The 16,458-nt window shown below is 39.8% G+C and overlaps 1 long non-coding RNA gene across 1 annotated transcript in view; it reads left to right on the top strand.

Annotated features, from left to right (window-relative positions):
- The first annotated feature begins 595 nt into the window (after positions 1-595).
- The window catches only part of LOC142143955 (uncharacterized), a 119,844-nt gene continuing 103,981 nt past the window's right edge, over positions 596-16,458 (top strand). Inside the window, exon 1 of the long non-coding RNA XR_012689617.1 lies at positions 596-924. This is a non-coding gene — a long non-coding RNA (uncharacterized LOC142143955). The remainder of the gene's footprint in view (positions 925-16,458) is intronic.

Genomic DNA, 16,458 nt, shown 5'->3' with positions numbered 1-16,458 from the left:
CCACTGGAACAGAGGATCAGTGAGTAGAGCTTGTCGGACAGTTGTAGAATGAAATGGATGAACCAATGGTGGTGGTGAGATATTAGTTTTGATAAAAACTTCCAATACTTCCATTGGTGTCTTTGCAGATAGTTGTTTCCTTGGGAAGATTCCTGGTAAGCGAAAAGACACAGAAATAATGCTGAGCCAGAAAGCCACCTTTGTACATTTCGGTGAAGCATGAGCAAAACTTCCGGGGGAAGGAGACAGGCTAAGCACTGCCCAGCAAGCTCAGAAAGTAGCCCACAATATGGACTATTTGGGTCTGATAAAGACGTGTTGCAGAGTAAATCTTCAATGTTAAAAGATTCTATAGAATACCCCTGTGATATGTTATTTCTCTTTCCTTCTCTGGAAGTGAATTTGTAGCGCTGGTATATTATAGACCATAGACAGCAATTATAACTGTCATGTGAAATTAAGAAACTAATTACCATCAGAAGGGTGCAAAGGTTAACATCAGCAAGGCAATGAAGGATTGTTCTTACCAGCAGAGCTACTTGGCAGACTCATTTGTTGACACAAGAGTTACCTCACTGCAATTCAGTCTGCAGGTGACAGTCTACACAATCTTATATTTGTAAGAGACACACTGGAATGAGTCCTAACCAGTGCTTATACCGGCACTTCTCCGTCCCATTACTTCAATGACATTGCCGGCATGAGCAGGCAAGAATGGGAAGTGCCATGCTTGAGAGGCGATCCGCTCTCCCTGCCTTCCCCGCTTGTGCTGCATCCTGTGACGGCTCCCGTCTCTTTCTGTTCTATGCTAAATTCTAACTGACTATCAGGACGTGATGACTGCAGTCAGGATCAGAGACGAGCCAGGAGCACAGAACACAAAAGAATAGAAGAAGAAGACAGAAGAAAGAAGGTCACAGAAAGGTAAGTATAGAACTGATGGCGACAGAGTACTGATGGAGGGGGCACAGAGTGATCTATCGAGGGGGCACAGTTTTAAATATGGAGAAGGCACAGTGTTATATATAGAGAGGGCACAGTGTGATATATGGAAGGGGCACAGTTTGATATGAGGGGCACAGTGTAATGGAAGGGGCCCAATGTAATGATGAAGGCGGGGAAGCATGAAATTACACTCATGGATAACTAGCCAAAGTAGATTCCTTTTTATCATGGGGTAATGGTGTGCTCCTAACAAGGCTTCTCACTGAAATCTTGTACAGTTCAAATTACACATTGCATTTAATGACCCAGAAGTTGATAGGGCGTAGTCACCCTCCTTTAACCTACAATGTTTTTGTAATTGCTGTCTTAATTGATGATTTTTCCTGCAATGGTTATTTTGCATTTATTTATATTTAAAGAAGGGAAAGTGAGTTCTTTGATAAAACTAGATACCTAGAAAAAAAGCAGATGCTTTTTTTAAAACAGCAAAAATATTATTTCTTAATAATTTACAATAAATAATACTATATATAGAGATGTGCATTAAATAAAATATGCTATCTCTTTTTTTTATACCAGAAATGCATAAAAATCATAAAAAATATATGTTTATTTTTTTTTTGCAATAAGTTGAACGCTATTGAAGTGATGATTGTATCATCTATATGAAAACTAAATGTGTGTGTGTGAAAACCAAAAATGTCATCAAGAATGAGTATTCTATAAATTATAAACTATTTTTCTAATTAATCCATATGCAATAAAGAATACATATTTATTTTGTTACATGGAATTTCTATTACTGCTTGATTGATCACAAATAAGAGTTTTGTGAATGCAGTGCATTCCATTTAAAAACCACTAGGTGGCAAAGCTGTTGCATTGTTGAGCAGTTGTGAAGTATTTTTATATTTCAACAGAGATAATATAATATCTGAAATAATGTTTCATGTGAACTGATAAAACAATATTAATAAAATATAAAACATTGTAGACTGTTCAACATCATTTGTTTTATATTTCCATGCAAGCAGTTTTCCAGACTAAATGCAAACCTTACAACTGGCCCAGACTTTGTATAACAATCCATACTGGCAATGAGAGTACACAGGTTGTGGGCTCCATGCAAAATATTGTTGTTTGTGTGTTGTTGCAAGAATGTGTTAAGGGTGCTGTCTCCTATGGTAAATGGCTGCTCTTCACATGCTTCTGCCAAGTATACCCCACCAGTCCAGTGTCTTGGTTCAAGTAGCCGCAGCTAGTTTAATTTAACAGCTCCAAAAGTAAACAAAGCAGAACATAAATCTTAGCCTGTCCAACTAAACTGTCCAGTGAAGAACCTAATGTTTCCCACATACAAAAAACAGCAATTTCTGGTAACAAATTGCTTTCTCACTTAACAGACATCAGACCTGTTACTCAGGTATTGCGAGACTGAGGAAACAGCCTCACTGTCACGAGCCGCGGTGGTTCGTTGTTTACCTGCGGGCCGCGTCCTAGTCATTGCAATGACTGGCAGGACGTCACTTCCACCTTGTTCTAGCTGTCACCAGAGCAACGGTCTGGACACTCTCTTAACGCCACGTCCCAGCATGAGGGAACTGCCGGGCGTGTGCACAATGAGAATTAATAGCTTCCTTTGGCTAATTACAGCCCCAGTGCCTCTGATCCCTGATTGGCCAATTCAAGTATTTAAGGCAGGGAGGTCTTAGTCTCCTTGCTGGTTATAGCATGAGTCTCTCACTAGCTGACCTGCTCTCTGTCCTTTGGATACTTGCTGATTGATTTCTGTTGTGATCCCTGGCTTGTTTCTGCCCCTGCTTATACTCTGATTGCCCTGACCTTTGGCTTTATCTACTGGATACCCCTGCTTGCTGTGGACCCCTGACCCAGACCGCTCTTGACCATCTGCTCCTGTTCCTGGCTAAAGCCTCCTACCTTCGCGCTGTGGTATTATACATATACTTCTACTATGCTATGAGATAAGACCTGGGGGCATCCAAATACCTGTGAGCACATCAAGCTCTATGGAAAAGGCATTTGCTATAGACAAAGATCTCTGTTCTCCTGTTCTAGAGGGTTATGTTAATAGCCGTTAGCTGTAACACTCACAGCCTTTTAACAGCACCGTACAGATGCAACTGCTGATTAGCCAGCAAGTGTTTGGCTGATTGGATGACCTGAAATTGGCCTATTGAATGGAGCCCAGGTGTGCACCCAGGGAGGGTTTCCTAGTCCCCAGAAAAACCTGTCTTGCCTGGGGTGTTGTATGCTTACAGTGGCTGGCCTCTCTCCCGGGACCAGTCACTACTGCTTGTAGCTGTAATCATCTCCCAGTCCCCTCCCCTGCTGTGTGATCACTGCTCTCTGCCCGGCAGTCTGGCCCTGCCTCTTCCTCCCACACGGCCGACATGGGTGTAATGCAGGAGGCAGAAGAAGGTAAGAGTGTGTGACATGTCTGTGTATTTTACCCTGTGTGTGTTTGTGTATGTGTATGTGTGAGTCTGTGCATGTGACAGTTTACATGTCTGTGTGTTTGATCCTGTGTGTGTTTGTGTATGTGTGAGTCTGTGCTTGTCTGTGTATGTGACAGTTTACATGTCTATGTGTTTGACCCTGTGTGTTTGCAAGTGTGACCCTATCCTGCCTAAATTGGGACATATAGGAGATATGCATTTGTGATATAGTCTGACTATTCTATTTAGATAATTACCAGTTGAAACAAGCCACAAAACTCCGTAAATTGCTAATCAGATAATCTACAATAATATCTCAGTACAAAGTATCACGTATGATGTTTGGCCATGTTCACTATGACTGCATAGTGTTACTTTGCTTATCATTTATTGTAATTTTAACTGTTTTTTTATTCAGTTCTTAGTGTCATGTATTTAGCCACACACTAGACATAGCAATGCACACGCATTTTGATGGACCAATGGAATATTGTGCCTTACTGATTGTGTAAAATTATAGCCACGCACCTACACATGCTAGTCACGCCCACTGGTGGCGTGGCGTGGCAATCACCCTCCTCAAGTCCAGCGTTTGCCCTGGAGCCCACCCTTTCTCTCCATTCATAACCCCAGGGACCCTTAGAACGGCTTTTCTTGCAGCCAAAAACACTCTTTGGTAAGCTATTTCCCAAACACAAAGAATCTCCCTGGGGTTTTAAACCACATAAGACAGAAACCTGGGACACATATATATTATGCATATAACCATTTTCCCAATGCTTTGTCACAGTGTATATATATTTATGTGTATTTACATTATATTTATATGTTAAAGCTAAAGGTACCATTTTTAGTATATTCGTTTGGAAATCAGGTTTTATTGAGACTAATAACTAACACTTACAGAGAACCTCATTTTGAAACATCCAAAACTCAATACTTCTTACATATCACACAAATGGAACCATTGCAGAACAAGGGGCCCGTCCAGGAATCAGGAGGTGGTGATACATATAATCCATATTATTGTACCAAAAACACACTCACTAAAGACCTCAGCTCCCATTACAACTGGTTCCTTTATAATAGTACTTGTTTTATACTTATTCTGGTTTGGAGGTCCCTTTGCTACCTTACCAATTATTACTTATCAAGAAATATTAACTGGACAGTATCCTTATTATCTGTATTATTTTATAATTTTTTTGATACTAGCACTTGTCTTAGTCTATGGGGGAATTCAATTCCCCGTGAAGTACTGCCGCGCTAAAGATATTACCGTTATTACGGTAATATTAACCCAGCTTTCTGCTCGCAGCTCAGGGAGCTTCGAGCAAAAAGCTGGCATTAGAACTACCGTAATAACAGTAATTACGCGCACTATTACCATAATCATCATCCCCATCATCACCATTTATTTATATAGCGCCACTGATTCCGCAGCGCTGTACAGAGAACTTATTCACAACAGTCCCTGCCCCACGGGAGCTTACAGACTAAACTCCCTAACATACACATACACACACACACACACACACACACACACACACACACAGACTAGGGTCAATTTTGATAGCAGCCCAATAACCTACCAGTATGTGTTTGGAGTGTGGGAGCAAACCGGAGCACCCGGAGGAAACCCACTCACACACGGGGAGAACATACAAACTCCACACAGATAAGGCCATAGTTGGGAATTGAACTCATGACCCCAGTGCTGTGAGGCAGAAGTGCTAACCACTATGCCACCATGCTGCCCAATTATAACGCACTTATTTCATTTCTGACACAAACTTTCACTTTTTAATTTACATTTCACAACTCTTACCATCACAACTTAGGTTATGTATATTTATATTCCATTTTATTTTCATAGTTTCTATCTAATTACTCACCAATTTGATATCATGATGCTTTTTGTGATTTTGCTTTAAAATCACACATCTATAAGTTTAATTGAACTGATATTCTGATGAGTAAGGCACATAAAGCCAAACGACCTTAAACTCATATGTTTGTTCATGAGTCAGCACTTACCTACTAGGGGTTAAGTTTTTTATCTCTCCAGTCAATAGTGTACCTGGGGAGGTGCCATATCCTGTCCCATATATTCCTCACCCAGAGGATGCTGGGTCTTGTGGATTTCGCTTGCACACTGTTTGATCTTGGGATATGTAGATATAATAACAGCTTATTGTGCACATAAGCGGCTATTAGACCTTCATTGCCCTAGGTTTAATATTGTTTTTGTTAAAGGTGATCCGATATGAAGTCTTGCCACAATTCTAAAGAGCCCACCCACATGTGAAGGAATTTCAGTGACATAATATTGACATCAACAGGTTTCCCAGCAGTTAATGCATAGCATTCATATTGATAATGGGTTCAGGCGAATCAATCAGTTCTTGCATGTTCCCTACATCTGTGGACTGTCCCTGTCATCCCCAGTAGGTTTGTCATACCACCTGCCATTTGCCAAAGTCATAATACAGACAGTCATAAACTGTTTAACAGTGTATAGGAGTAATGGAAAGTAGAGATAAGCAAAGTTGTGATGTGATGAAGTTCCTACTTTTGGTTTGCCATTCCACAGAGTGACAATTCTGAACTGAATTTGTAAATTCACATCTGCACAGTAAAGGGTCTATAAATAGAACTGGGGAAGTGAAGGTCAATTCATTTTGCCACAGGGTTAAGTTTGAATTCCATGCAGAGAAAAATAAGGTGAATTCCAAATGGAACACTTGAGGCATATTGTGGTATAGAAATGTGCAAAATATGGAGTAGTGTGGATACACAAAAATTCACAGCACTCGGGGTAAAAACCTTCACTTATCAAACAGATTAATAAATCCTGTATGTAAAAATTACTTTATGTATTATTAATTCAGAATTGATCTGATGCAATGATAAAATTGCATTGACAGTCATATGATAAACAGTAAAAAGTATTTGTTTATAAGATAAAAACAAATACAAGTAAGACAAAACCACACATCACATATAATAGTTATACACTCAGGGACTGATTCATCAAGGCACGTATCTGTCGATTTTGAGCGTCTTGTCTGCTAAATTACTCTGCGCATGCCCAGAATCTAGAGATATGGCCATGCTTTGATGAATTCAGGAGTGTGCAAAGCTTAAATACATACATATAATACTGAACGCGGGTTGCGCTCAGAATGCATGTCTTGATGAATCAGGCACTCTGTGTCCACTTTATTAGGTCACATTTCTAGTACTGGTTAGGACCCCTCTTTGCTCCCAAGACAACCTGATTTCTTTGTGGCATGGATTCAACAAGGTGCTGGAAACATTCCTTAGAGATTCTTGTCCATGGTGTCATGATAGCATTATGCAATTGCTGCAGATTTGTTGGCTGCACATTTAGGGCTGCAAATCTTCTATTACCACATCCCAAATGTGCTCTAATTGATTGAGGTCTGGTGACTTTGGAGGCAATTGGAGTGCACTGAACTAATTGTCATGTCTTTGGTACCAGCTTAAGATGATGTGTGCTTTGTTACATGGAGCATTATTCTGCTGATAGTCATTAGAACATGGGTAGACTGTGGCCATAAAGGGGTGCACATGGTCAATAACAATGCTTAGGTATGCTGTGGAAATAGTGCTCAATTGCTATTAATGGGCCAAATAAAATATGCCCTGCTCCAGGGGCAGATTGGCCATAGGCCTTACCGGGAATTTTCCCAGTAGGCCAGTGGTCTTCTGAGGGCGCCTGCTATCTTATCTTTTCATTTTCATTAATTCGGTTTTTTTTTGCATGTTGTTTTTAATCTGACCACAAGGGCGAGTGTCACTGCCAGACAGTGAAGCAGTCCTGGAAGTAAATTGCCAGGCTGCCTTTCACTGAGGGTGGGCTGCAGGGTCAACACAAGCAAGAGGGAGAGAGATCCCATGTAGCTCAACGTCCTGGAGCTCAGTTAGGCGTGCTCACAGCTCTTCTATTACCCAATGAGGAATGGACAACATCAGTGTAAGAGGTGAGTTGACTCACATATAGGACTACAGAGCAGTTTTTAGTGTTTGTAGTGTGTCACAGTTTGAATTGGGACAATACTGTGTGGCATATTATCATTGGGGGCACTACTGTGTGGCATTTTATCATCTGGGACACTACTGTGTGGCATTTTATCATCTGGGGTCACTACTGTGTGGCATTTTATCAACTGGGGGCACTACTGTGTGGCATTTCATCATCTGGGGGGCAATACTGTGTGGCATTTTATCATCTGGGGACACTCCTGTGTGGCGCTTTACAATTGGGGCAAACACAGTAATAAACAAACTGGGTAAAACAGACAAAGAGGTGAGAAGGCTCTGCTCACAAGCTCACTATATATGGAAGGCCCTGCTCGCAAGCTTACTATATATGGAAGGCCCTGCTCGCAAGCTTACAATATATGGAAGGCCCTACTCGCAAGCTTACAATCTATGGTTTAAATATTATGAACATGTTGTACATCTCTATGGAACACCAGCATTTTATTCATGCACATCAGTCCCTGTGTAGATTACAATATAATATATAATTTACCTACAACATACTCGCACACATGAGGAGCAATTTGGAAAGAATTCAATGCTTGATGATATAGGAAGGGGAGAGGGACCTCTGAATGAATGACTCTCTTATAGATAGCAGTCTGACATGACCTGTCTGTGTGGTGTGTCAAATTTCTTTTTGTTTACACAATGTAGTCACACTCCTCTTACATGGCAGTTTTCAATTCTACATTCATAAATACTTTGGGTGTAGCATAATACTTTATTGCCTTTCTTTGTGTCTGATTACTGTGACTCCGCCTACCACTGCGTGTTGCGTTAGCCTCGCCTGCCACTGATAACTGATGTGGTTATGGATAATTGCGTTAATCCCGCCTACTTTTGTGTTGACCCAGCCCACTGTTTGTTTGGTCCCGCCCATGTGAGGCCACTTCCAGAATTTTTTCCAGACCACTTTAAGTTCCCAATCCGCCCCTGCCCTTCACCATTACACCACCAGCCTGCACCATTGACACAAGCCAGGATGTATACTGACACTAACATCTGAATGTCTCAGCAGAAATGAAGATTTTTTATCTGGTCCACCAAATCTCGAATGGTCCAGTTTTTGTTTGCCTGTGCACACTGTAGCTTCATTTTTCTGTTCCTAGCTGACAGGAATGGACCCTGGTATGGTATTCTGCTGCTGTCCCATCCACTTCATGGTTGGATGTGTTGTGCATTCAGAGATGCTCTTCTGCATACTACCATCCTAACCTATGTTTGTTTGAGTTACTCTAGCCTTTCTGTCAGCTTGAACCAGTCTGACCCTCCTCTCTAGCATCTCTCCTTAACAAAACATGTCGGCCACAGAACTGCCACTCAAAATGTTTTTTGTTTTGTGCGCCATTCTCTGCAAACTCTAGAAACTGTTGTGCAAAATCCCAGAAGATCAGTATTTTCTGAGGTTCGCAGACCACCCTGTGTGGCACCAACAATCATTACACGGTCAAAGTCACTTAGATCACATTTCATCCCCATTCTGGGGGTAAATGTATGAACCTCCGATTTCTGCAAGTCGCCGGAAACCGGTGACTTTGCAGGGAAAATTTATAGCGGCAATGGCTTGTAAAGGCAAGTTTGCAAGCTATCGCCGCTTTAAATTTTCACTGTAAAGTCGCCGGTTTCCGGCGACTTTACAGGTGTTTGATCTGAACAACAGCTGAAATTCAGGTGTATTGAGTTGCTGACACATGATTGGCTGATTAGATAGTTGCATTAATAAGCAGGTGTAGATGTGTACCTAATAAAGTGGCCAATGAGTGTATAATCTAATTGTCATGTATCACAATCATGTAACTAGAAACACTGCCATTATTTATTACACCATATTATAATTCTGTTTTTTCTACATATTGTGATAACTCCAAGGTAACAGCATATCATTAGGAAAATTCAAATGAACATTGAAATTTTGGACTTCTAAGAATTTTTTTTCGATCTGTTTCTTGTGACATCAAAAGGACTCATCATGAATAAATTATGGACTTAATAGGATACCCCCAGTTCTCCAGGCCAAGTCTATATTATGACTTTGAGCACCTCTTGTTTATGTTTATAAGTTTATAAGTTTTGCACCAGTGTCTACACTTTTTGTATTGTAAAGTTTGTTTTTTGGGTCTAGTTGCACCTGAGATAGGTAGCATCACTTTTTGTTTGTTAGCGCTTGTAAGAAGTAGTTTTTAGAATCATATTCTATATCTATCCACAGATGTTGAATTACCCAGTCCTGGGAACTCTGCTGAGTTATCTTGTAGTCTATAGATACAATATTTCACTGTACTGCACAGTAGAAATCTGTGTCCACCTCAAATGAGATGTCTTATTTTAGAAAGGTGCAGGAGAAGAGCAGCTCTGATATCATTGCACACAGGAAATTGAATCCTTAATTATAAATATTGCTGACCGGTTTTTCATCCTTATGTTGGATTTCTTCAAAGCAATGAAATCTTACAGTGTGCAGAAATACCACCTCTTAATTAATCAGCCAACACTTCCCACAACCACTGATTAAAATATAAATACATTAGTATACTAATTTTAAAAACACATAATTATTACATTGCCAATGTAAAGGGGAAAAACTGATACATAATTTCTATTTCATAAAGTTATCATAATCCTTTACTCATGGCTGAATCACAAGCAGCCAGCCAGTTCTTTTTCAAAAAAACGTATTACCGTCTAACACTAACACATTGAATGCTTTCACTTTACCAATCCAATACACTTCTCCTTATATTTAACATTGTTAAACAGTGTGATAATTTTGACACTTTTAAATTAGTATCCTAAATTTAACCCTATTTAATTCCTTATTAGTCACTTCAATATCTCACTCAAGCAGAGTTCAAGTACTACTTGTTATAAATTCTCATTGGTGTAAAATACAGAAAACTCTTTTATCTGTCCATTATTTGTAATACATTCGCTAAATAGAGCCTGAAGATATTAATATAGAACAAAAGATTTACTTGTCAATAGAGGAATACAGGACCTCCATTTAAACAGCATAACCTTTAAAACTTAAATATCTCTCTTACTAAACATTAAATCCACTTAGCAATATTTCTTATCACCTTTGATCTGAAGAACAGTTCAATGAAGGTAAAAAAAGAGTAATATAGGATGGAACTTCCATCTGTGTAGACTCCATATATAATAGAAAAAATAGGGGATAGGAAATAATGGATAGATCGCACTAATTATGAAGTGAGAGAAACCCTTATTATAAATGTTCATGAATTATTTCATCATCTAGTCAATGGGTGCATCAAAAACCATGAGACAATGATTGAGAGGAAAAAGAAGAAGGTTTTTTGAAAACTAATGCACTTCTCACTCCAAAATTAATAATTAATTGAATTATAGTGGTAATTAGTTACTTAACCTTTATTATTCATAATTAAAAGACATAAAATTAAAATCTCAGCGAAATATAACAAACAGGTGTATAAGTGATGAATAAATGTGTCCTTAAAATAAATGGATGTCCCCAATAGTCTCAAATAATTATAAAGTTATCACATATCCTTGGAAATTCAATAAATTGACTAGTGAGGTAAACTATCTTTTAATGTACAGGATAGTTTAATTTATATATCTCGCTGCTAAGTGTATATCCCTTAAATGTGTTGTAAAGTCGTCTTAATCCCCATCCTGATTCTCAATTTCTTTTATTACCATTCATTGTTTAAGGTTGAAAAGATTTAATAAATCACAAGAGCCTGGGCATATGTATCTACTCAGTGCTACTTATGTTATTATATATTGAATACTATGTTTCAATTTTTCAGTGATATGCAGCAAATAACATTAGTATGATTAGGTATATAGTACAGCTACTCCAATCGTATTAAACTCAGCATGATTGGTTAATATTGTTCTCGAACTCATAATGCTGATCTTCTAATGGCAGGTCAAGTGATTAAAGTCTTGTTAGACTCTGACAAATGATTATCGGATCCTTGCGAGGATGTCAGCGCTATAGGTATTGACAAATTCTCTACCTAACTAACAGTCTCTGTTAAGTGTCCTAGTTATCTATTCAGTGGGACAATAGTTATACATTGAACAGTTGTTCAATGCAGTTGTTTTTCTCAATATATCTCATATGAGTATGATTAAAGTACATTTTTTAGATTTAACCAACTTTGTTAGAGATAAAGGAGAACTGTCAACTGATATCTTCAGAAAAACAACTGCAACTAATAGCATTCTCCATGCAACAAGTTCTCACTTACCCTCTACTATTAGGGGTGTACCTGTCACAATTATATGCGTACCTGCTATTGTTGGCGCAACTCTGAGGAAGGTGCGGAGTCTAACGTGCCCCTGGTATTCACCAGGAACCCCCGCAAGGAAGTATGGACTTCGCTGCAGGGACACGCAGGTCGCGGTCCTTCCACGAGTCAACAGCGAGATACAAGGGGGTGTCAGACAGGCCGGGTCAGTAACGTTCTGGTAGTTCACGGTACACAATGATGTCCAGGAGAATAGTGAGACAAGCCGGGTCGGAAACGTTAAGGTAGCGCAGTACAGAGGGAGAATCCAAAAGGGGTGGTCAAAACGGTCCGGGTCAAAAGGGTCATATGCAGCACTGGGAATAGTCAGGAACAAAGTAGGATACTGGTACACACAATATGCTGGAGGCAGGAATACCTGATACTCTGGCACAGGAGTCAGGGCAGGAAGTGCTATAAAGCCCAGAGGACCAATAGCAGAGATGGGCGGCAAATAATTAGCGCTACAGCGCTATCCAATTGTGTCCTGTAAAGGCAGCAGCATAATTAGCACTGCTGTGCTAGACCAATAGCGTCCCGTTGCATGCTCGGATGGCCGCGCCGGGCGGCGGGGACTTCTGCGTCTGGTTGCTAAGCTAAAAAGACGCGCCGGATGATGACACAGGCGGCCACCCTGAGGAGGCAGCAGGACGGCGCCTGACAGTACCGAAATGGGAATATTTACGAACAAAACGTAATTGTGGTAAAAAAATATTTTTGAAACATGGGCCAAATAATTAAGAATGATATTACAATGGAAAGGATATTGTCAGAATATGATCAAAAGACCATATAAGGAAGTAAAGGACATTTTTAAAGATCATCTAATTTTTCCTCAAAATAGAACTGAACCAACGGAGGAAAAAGTGAGATTTTTTAGTAGAGATGCTCACTGACCCCCATGTTTTGGTTTTGTTTTGGATCTGGATTACCTTTGGGTTTTGGTTTTGGTCTTGGTTTTGCCAAAACCGCCCTTCCGTGTTTTGGTTTTGTTTTGCTATATTTTTCAAAATAATTTTTTGGGGGCTAAAATCACATAATTTAGGTATTATTTTGTACCTACATTATTATTAACCTAACTAACACTAATTTTCATTCATTTCCATTCTATTTTGACCACCTCACAGGTCACAATATTATTTTCATACACTTTCAAACAAAGATTGCAGCAGTTCTTGCCAGTGAAAAGAAAAAGGCCATTGTCATGCCTGGGCATAAGACCAAAAATCCACCTAAGTGTGGAGTTATTTTTACACAATTCCTAACAACAGTTGTCTAGCCATTTGTAGCGTTTTTAAAGCCACACTCAGTAGATGTAGGGACCTTAACCATCTAGGGTCTTCATCCATGTTACGGCATTTGAAGCGAGTTCATGGAATGCTGTTGGGAAAATCAGAAAGTTATGTTAAAAAAATAACAACAAACAGTCCAGCATCATCTACCTCCCTTCTCTCATCTAGATCCCAGCACCTGCAATCTACACCCCCCACACCTTCATCTTCAATATCCACAGAAGTGATGCATAGTCCTGCATTCAAGTTCCTAAGTCTAGATGACTCCTCCAATAACCATGATTCCTCTGTAAAATTATGGAGTGTTAGTCCGGCTGCTGCTGCTGGGGGTGGATCTTCAACCCAGATAAAAGACTAGTAGTAGTTTACAACAATTGACTGTTAAACAATCATTTGCTAGAGGAAGAAAGTAAGAAAGCTGTCACCCTGTCGCAAAGCAGATCACAGACACCATGGGGACTATGCAAGTATTAGATCTACGTCTTATGTCCACTATTAATGCAGCTGGTTTTAGACAGTTACTTGAGATCTTCTGTCCCTATTACCAAATTCCATCATGACACCATTTTACTAGAAAAGCTATTCCTCACCTCTACCAGAAGGTTCGTAAAAATGTAATTATTGTGCTACAAAATGCATTTCTACCCACTGTACACTTAACCACAGATATGGGGACAAGCGGAACTGGGCAAAGTAAAGATTATATGACTGTGACAGCCCACTGGGTTGGTGATTCGCCTTCACCAGCAGGAACAGCAGCAGCATGTACCCACCTCACATTTTTCAGAAGTAGGCTACTCTGTGTATCAGCGGCTTCACTAAGAGGCATACAGCTGACAATCTGTTACAAAAAGTAAGGGATGTCATTGCAACATGGCTAATCCTGCTTGCACTCTCCTGAGGATATGTGATTTCTGATAATGACACCAATATTGTTAGAGCATTACAGTGGGGGGAATTCCATCACATCCTGTTTTGCTCACACAATCAACTTGGTGTTACAGAACTTTTAAAAAATGACAATGATATGCAGGAGATGCTGTTTGTGTCCCGAAATATTTAGGTTCATTTTTGGGAGTCTGCAACAGCATGTAAGAGAATGCAGCAGGTGCAAGAAGACTAGCATTTGAGGGGAATGTACTTTAGTGCAGCGAAGTAGTCACCTGTGAAGAGAGTGCAGACACTGTTAGCTTGAGTCAAGTGATTGCCTTAATTATACTTTTTGAGAAGCAGCTGCAAAAATTTTACGGATGAAATAAAACAAAGTAAGTCTGCTAATTGTAATTGTAGATTAAGTACTTAATTAGTTTTGGCAGGATCCAAGAGCTATCAACATCTTGTAATGACGTCTACTCCTTCATCTTCTCTTGCAACTGCTTGTCAGAAAAAACTTAGCTTTCCCAAGACACCCAGTGATGATGCAGATGAGTCTGCACAACATTTTGATATTTGCTCTGCTCTAAAAAAATTACCCAAAAATTGTGACAGCTCTGCCATAAAATGAACTACAAATTCCATGAGGAATGCCATTATCGGTAATTACATCAAAGTAAACAGACTTCTATGATGGTGGATTCCAGCGGGGATGAATTAGTATTGTTTGAGGAAGATGATGAGGGTGAATATGATGACAGTGTTGATTGTAGGTGCTGAAATCTAGCTAAGAGAAGGGAGCTATCTGATGCTGGTATGCTTGTTAATATTTTGGGTAGAATGGCATCTTGGCAATTTTATGTTTTTCTACAGTAAACTTTCACCTTTATTAGAGAGGGTTTTTTCTTTAAAAAGGTAAAAGCTCTTTATTTACATTTTTGTTTACCTGGCTTAAAACCAGTATGCACTTCAACATAGGCTTTAGCACATGAGTTAGAGGGATTAGTATCATCATGTCTGTGTAACAATCCTGACCAGGTTTTGTTACTTTCCCTGTCTGCTCTGTTTTTCTGTGCATCACATGACTCACCCTCAGGGCGTGGTCACTTTACCTGCTCTATTTAAACTCAGCACTGACATCTGCTCACTGTCAGTGCAACTTGTTGCTAGCCTGATTCCTTGGACTCCTGTGTATCCTGTGTCTTCCTGTGTATGAGTTTCAGTTCTCTACCTAGTGCTGGAGCACTTCTACTGGGATTTCCCTGCTGCAAGTATCATCTTGTGCATATTACCAAGACTTTGTTTTCTCTCTATTGTGCCTCTACTGATTCACAGCCTGCTGCAAGTCTGTTCATGTGCATATAACAAGACTGTTATTGTGTTTATCCTTGTCACGCTCCGCCGTGGCTATTGGACACCTGCATATTATCATCTGTGCTGTGAATAGACTGCTATTGTGTTTACCACCTTGTCACGCTCCACCGTGGCTATTGGACACCTGCATATAATCATCTGCATATTTATATATATATATATATATATATATATGTTTTTCATTGAAGTTTTGAAGAACTACATCGTGTCTTGCCTCATTATTCTGAACCTAGTAGACTCAGCATCTGGTCGTGTACAGGCCTGCTCTGACTATCAGACCTGTAACTACCAGCACCGTAACAGTCTGAGACTGGAGAGTGACACCAACAATGTCACCTCTCCTGTTTCTGTATGAGCTATGGCACAATATAATGTCACGGAGACTTGAAGAACACTGACAGCCCTATTATTACAATTTATGTTTCAGCACTGAACCCTGCCACCTCTCCTGATTCTGTGTGAGCTATGGTACAATAAAATGTAACTGCAGATTTAGCCCAAGCCAGGCATGCCTATAATTTCTATTTCAGCAATTACAATTAGCAATGGAGAAATGGAGCTCTTTTATTTGGGTGTTACCTATATAACACAGTAGAATTTGCCTGTACATTCTACAGACAAGCCTGCTTGCCTTCCTCTTCATTTTTGACTCTTAGCAATTGACCACTCATCTTTGGCTGTATATTAGACCCTATACTTATCAGTGCAAATTCAGAAAAATACTGTGCTATATTAGGAGTTCAGCACTCACACCATTCAGCTTTTTATTTTTTTTTTATTTTTTATAATTCTTTATTTTGAATGGTCAAGCAATACAAGGCATACAAGATACAAAATCAGAAGACATTTATATTGTAATGAAATTCAGGGAGGACATCCACAAAAAAACTTGAGAAGTAAACTGACCAGTTTTTTATGCTATTTCTTGCTTTAACTTACATAGATCAGACAGCATCAAAATAGAGCTGGGGGAGTGGGGGGGAGGTGTAAGAAAAAAAAGGGGGGGTAAGAAGGGGAAGGGAAGAAGGAAGACCACAAACGATAGGCAAGGATGGGGTCAGAGAGAAGGCAATGAAAGTGTGTTAGACGGACGAGGGTTGGTAGAGCAGGAGCAGGGTCCCACTCGCCACACATGGGCCTCCACAAGGAAATTAAGTGTCAGAGGGA

The sequence above is a fragment of the Mixophyes fleayi genome, chromosome 1, assembly GCF_038048845.1.
Source record: "Mixophyes fleayi isolate aMixFle1 chromosome 1, aMixFle1.hap1, whole genome shotgun sequence".
In the NCBI taxonomy this organism is placed as follows: Eukaryota; Metazoa; Chordata; class Amphibia; order Anura; family Limnodynastidae; genus Mixophyes; species Mixophyes fleayi.
The sequence above is the reverse complement of the archived record's forward strand: the minus strand, read 5'-3'. Positions and strand labels throughout refer to the sequence as shown.